The sequence below is a fragment of the Physeter macrocephalus genome, chromosome 16, assembly GCF_002837175.3.
Source record: "Physeter macrocephalus isolate SW-GA chromosome 16, ASM283717v5, whole genome shotgun sequence".
NCBI lineage: Eukaryota > Metazoa > Chordata > Mammalia > Artiodactyla > Physeteridae > Physeter > Physeter macrocephalus.
The window spans coordinates 32,666,535-32,671,839 of record NC_041229.1 but is presented as its reverse complement, the minus strand read 5'-3'; the positions used below and the strand labels follow the sequence as shown (position 1 = coordinate 32,671,839).

General features: G+C 37.3%; 1 protein-coding gene across 3 annotated transcripts in view; it reads left to right on the top strand.

Moving 5' to 3' along the window:
- The window catches only part of ARHGAP42 (Rho GTPase activating protein 42), a 289,662-nt gene that overhangs the window by 195,709 nt on the left and 88,648 nt on the right, over positions 1–5,305 (top strand). The window lies entirely within an intron of this gene.

Here is a 5,305-nt window from a genome sequence, read left to right as displayed (position 1 = left end):
ATCTTCCCGGACCGGGGCACGAACCCGTGTCCCCTGCATCGGCAGGCGGACTCTCAACCACTGTGCCACCAGGGAAGCCCTAGGCTTTGATTTTTATTCATGGTTTTGTAATTTTGTCTCATTTATTGTGCCTTGTATATACTGTGTCATTTCAATATGGATACTTTTTTATCAGTTCTGGAATTTTCATGAATTATTTTTTTGGTCATTCCCTCCCTCCATTTTTTCTTTCAGTAGTCCTGTTGGTCAGATGTTGGGTTTCCTGATTAAGCTTCTAATTTTTCTTATCCTTTCTCATCTGTTTTCTTTTTTAGTTCATAGCTCTCTTGTTTTATTCATTTACTTATACCTCATTCACATTTTCATATTTATATAGCAACCATTCTCATAAGTTCAATGTGTATATTTTTGTCTTATGTTCTTAACAAAATTGGTATTATTTTTCTATGCATGGCTCTTTACATAAATGATTTTGTGTTATTTATCTATTTTGTGCTTTGCGGTTTTCACTCAGAATTGTGTTTTAAGATCCATCCACATGTAATATTTACTTCATACCTACCACTTCATGGTATGCTTCTAATTCATTTATGTCCACCAATAAATACCCTGGCTATCTTCCTGTTTTCACAGATCCTCATTTGTGTTACCTTATGGACTTTTCTGTGAGGATCTTTTCGGGATGTACACCCAGAAGCTGGTTTTTAGGGCACACATATACGCCACTTAGAAATGTTGAATTTCTCTTTGGAAAGGCTGTGCTTCTCTACAATCCCACCATACAGAAGTGTTCCTGTGTCTCCACATTCACTCAATGTGTAGTGTTATTCAGTTTTCTAACTCTTGCCAATCAATAGCTGATAGATATAATGTGATATCTTAATATTTTAATTTGCTTTTCTCAAGTACTAATGAGTTTGAAAAGTTCTTTATATGTTTGTTACTCTTTTGGCTTTCTTCTTCTGTGTTATTCCTTCGTATCCTTCACATATATTTTTATCTGTTTGTTTTTCTGTCTTTCCAATTTGTAAGAGTTCATTATAAAGGCAAATATGAAACCTTTGGCTCCCATGAATCTGATCACCTGGACGTGGTAGTGGTGAGATAATTGGAATGGGGCAGATATAATGGATTGTGCTGGTGCAACTACCCAGGAAGGAGCCCTTTGGAATGTCTGTATTTCAGCAGATTGAAGAGGAGGGACTTGGTGGGGAATGGCTTGGGAGACTGGGAATGGTTGGGTGCAGTCACCCAGAGGCGGGACATTGCTGCGAAAGCTATACTAGGTTCTCAACAACCTGGGTTTCTGGATACTAGCCATCTCTTGGACCTCAGGAAACTCCTGTGTGGGTAACAAGTGGGTGGAATATCCAAGCATCTGGCCCTTCTCAGGCTTAGAAATGGTAGTGTCACCCTAGGCTGCTGTTCTGAGCAGTGAGGAAGTCCCACTATCAGAGGAGAAGGAAGTCTAGCTGGGATTGGTAGTTAGGGCTATATCTTTTCCTCTCAATGCCTAGCATGGCGCCAGTTTATAAGAATTAACACATTTTTCTGGAATAGAAATTTAGCTATCGGTATTTATTATTACTCTTCGTATTACTATTTCTACTACTATGCATTCACTCAAAGGATTTTCAAAATATATGTATAATGCTTATTTAGCTGATGGTTATGCTAACATGTTGACTTAAATAGTTGCATGGGAAATTTTGCAATATCCTGAGTGGCAATTATAACCTTGACATTGTCTTAAAATTCAGATGCATAAAGCCTAAATATGTGCTCCATTTAAAAAAAAAGGAATATAGAAAATACTTTTTCATTTCCTCTATTTAAAAAATTTTTGATCATGGTAACATTAAAATAAAGATTGCTAAGACAGCTGTTTAAACAAAGCTTTGCATTAGTCTTTTATAGAAAAAAATGCAATTAGGTAAAGCTTTGAGAATTTCTCTGTGATTTTCTAAATGTTGTGGTAGAGTCTATTTTTCACCTTTGGTACCCTCTTGTGGTCAATGCAAGACATTGATTAGGCCTTGATTTTAACAGTTGTGTATAATTCAACAGTTTTTATTTATGTGAGAGACCTATAGTTTGTATGAGTATTTGACTTCTTTGTCATATACAACAACTTTAAGAGTAAGACTGACACTTGGAGTTTTCTTCCTGTTCCTTACTTCAGGGTATGCAGGGAAGGTGTGGCATGACCACAGTTGCTAATCTTAGAAGCTAAGTGATAATGTGATCATGTACTCAGAGTAAATACAGTGTAGCTTGGAACACAAATTGATTGAAGACCTTGAACTTATCTTACACTTTTGCAACTGTAATTGGGTTTGGAGATTAATTTGCCATTTTTGATGGTATATTTAAAGATTTTATAATACACACACACATACAAACATATATTACACATATATATGATTCCATTTTACATGATTACCTAGTTCAAATGCACTTACTGTGGGTTTATAGAAAATGTCGTACCATTGTGACATAGTCTCCCTTTTTTTGAGTCATGCTATGACAGTAAGAAGACATCGATCACATACAGTGTTTAGTAAAGATTTGTGTGTTATTTTCCCTTCCTTCTGCAGCACTGGTTTCAGAGAAAATTCTTCACTTGATATTCACAACAAGTAACACAAAAGACAGGAGGTAGCTGTGTAGTATTAAGTTACTAAGGACAAATAAGACTTGACTTACACGAGCAGTAAATCACGGCTTTTGGGGGGAGATGTGAGTTGCAAGAAGTGCTCTTGGCTTTCAAGAACATGCTTCCTTAGATTATAGTTGTCCTTCATGTAGCCTGCTCTTTCAACTCAGCTCTTTAATTGTATGCTAGAACTGAGTGTGTTTTTGTTGTCTACATCATGGGACCCTTTGAGTAAATCCTTTTCCCTGGGCTGGTGGTGTGAAGGGCCAAGGTTTGAATAAGAGTCCAGGAAGTGCTTCTGGGAACGATTTTTGTATTGCCAGGAATGCTGATGTGTTGGCACGGAATTAACATTTCCCAAAACACCATCAAACACTGACTGAAAAACAAAGATGCAAGTGTAGTCACCACAGCTGTGTTCTCTTTTCCCCCAAATAGTTTCTTCTATGCACAGTGAGAAATTTTAAGCCCCCTATTGTAAGATGAAAGTGAGTCAGTTTTGTGTACTACACTGTAAGGCAGCTGGTTGCCCCCCAGTATTCATGTATCACTGGGATTGAGTTAAGGCTATTTGTGCAGAATTGTCCCTTATATCATGGATATTGGTTTTTTGATCAAATGGAATGTTGGTGAGGGACTGTGGTGCCGTATTATAAGTGGAATAATTTCACTTGTTCATTAGATATGTATTGAGCACTCTCACATTTTCAGTTTTAAGAATGAGAGGATACATACATAAATTTCCCTGCTACAATGTAGGATATGAACACCATAAGAAACTCATATATAAAGCTATATGAGCATCCAAAAGGGAGAGAGAGTTGATGGAGGGGACATGTGAATGAGGTCTATTTAAGCTGTATGCTAAGAGTAGGTCTAACTTGAATATGTGGATGTTGGAAGAAGTAAGCATTTGTATCAGAGAGGAGGTGGTCTGCAGAGAAAAAAGAATAGGAGCTCAGAGGGGCTAATGAGAGAGACTTTTGGAGAAATTGCTTGGGCAGGTCAGTTGTGGGCATGAAATGCCAGATTAAAGAGTAACATCCACTGAGCAAACGATGGAATGTTCACCCAGGTATCTGTTTCAACCGTGGACAGGACAAGCTCCTCCCATCCTGAACCTTGGACTTCTCTGCTTTCTTTTGGGTTCTCTCCTGCACATTTTGTTGTGTGAGTTCCTCAAAAGACCTTTTTTGGATGGGAATGCCACTTTTTATTTTTCAATTTTATTTCTTCTAGTAGAGCCACATTTTCTCCTTAAATAATAAAAATGCTTTGAAGATGTTGATTCCCCCCCTCGTCATTTACAGGTATAATACTGTAATGCACAGACATACTAGTACTTCTTCAAAGGTCTAAAAGTGACTAGAACCTTTACAGCAGAACCCTACTTGCTCTTTCCATTTAATGCCATTTTACCAGTTAAGTTTCTAAAGTTCCATCTATGCAACTAGATCATGATGGGTTCCTAGAAATATAATTGAGGAGATGAAAAGTTTAGAGTGCCAGTGGATCAAAATGGAATTCTGTGGATGTATTAACCTGGATCTGACACCCTCAGGGTCCTCAGAAAGACAGGTCAGAGGCCTGCCCCTCTTCTGCTTTCCTCTTCCCTTACTCCCAAACTCCCTTCCTCTCCTCTCCTCATCCATCCATCCATCATTTTTAATTAATCTCCTCCAAATACATATGCAAATAATGAAGCAAAGCATTATGCGTAATAATCACAGAGCTTGTTAAAAATAACAATGTCTGAATCCCTATATGAGGGAAATAAGAATCTACATTTTTAATAGGCTTTAAAATACTTGACTCTGATTAAGGTGGTCCAGCTATTGCACTTCAAGAGACACTGAAACAAAAGCAAGGAATAGTACTTCTTTAGCTAATAAAATTTAAGAGTGTGATCACCTAGTATTTATTTCATATGGACCCACGAATGGAAAAGACATACCTGGTGGATAACATATCTATAGTTGAAGAAGATTATATACCCAGGCATGTCCTGTTCTCTTTAAGATTTTATTCCATTTGCATTTCTATAAAAGTATGCCAGAGGATGAAAGGTAAAGTATCCTCCTCCTCCACAAAAGACTAGCCTGGTTACAGCTCCCCTACAGAACAGTGTCATTTTAGGGATATGCAAAGGTCAGCTATTAGAGTTCTGTTGAGTATATGACACAGATGTTGCTAATCCTTTTGACTTGACTGAACTGTTCTAATTATTTCACACTACCAGCTTTTGAATGTCTATTTTCCTTCTTGTCAAAAATGAGTTGTTTGAAATATCAGGCATCTTTTTTTTTTAATATATATTATTTAATTTATTTTTTATACAGCAGGTTCTTATTAATCATCAATTTTATACACATCAGTGTATACATGTCAATCCCAATCACCCAATTCAGCACACCACCATCCCAATCCCCCCGTCGTTTTCCGCCCTTGGTGTCCAATCGTTTGTTCTCTACATTTGTGTCTCAACTTCTACCCTACAAACCGGTTCATCTGTACCATTTTTCTAGGTTCCGCATACATGCGTTAATATACGATATTTGTTTTTCTCTTTCTGACTTACTTCACTCTGTATGACAGTCTCTAGATCCATCCACATATCAACAAATGACTCAATTTCGTTCCTTTTTATGG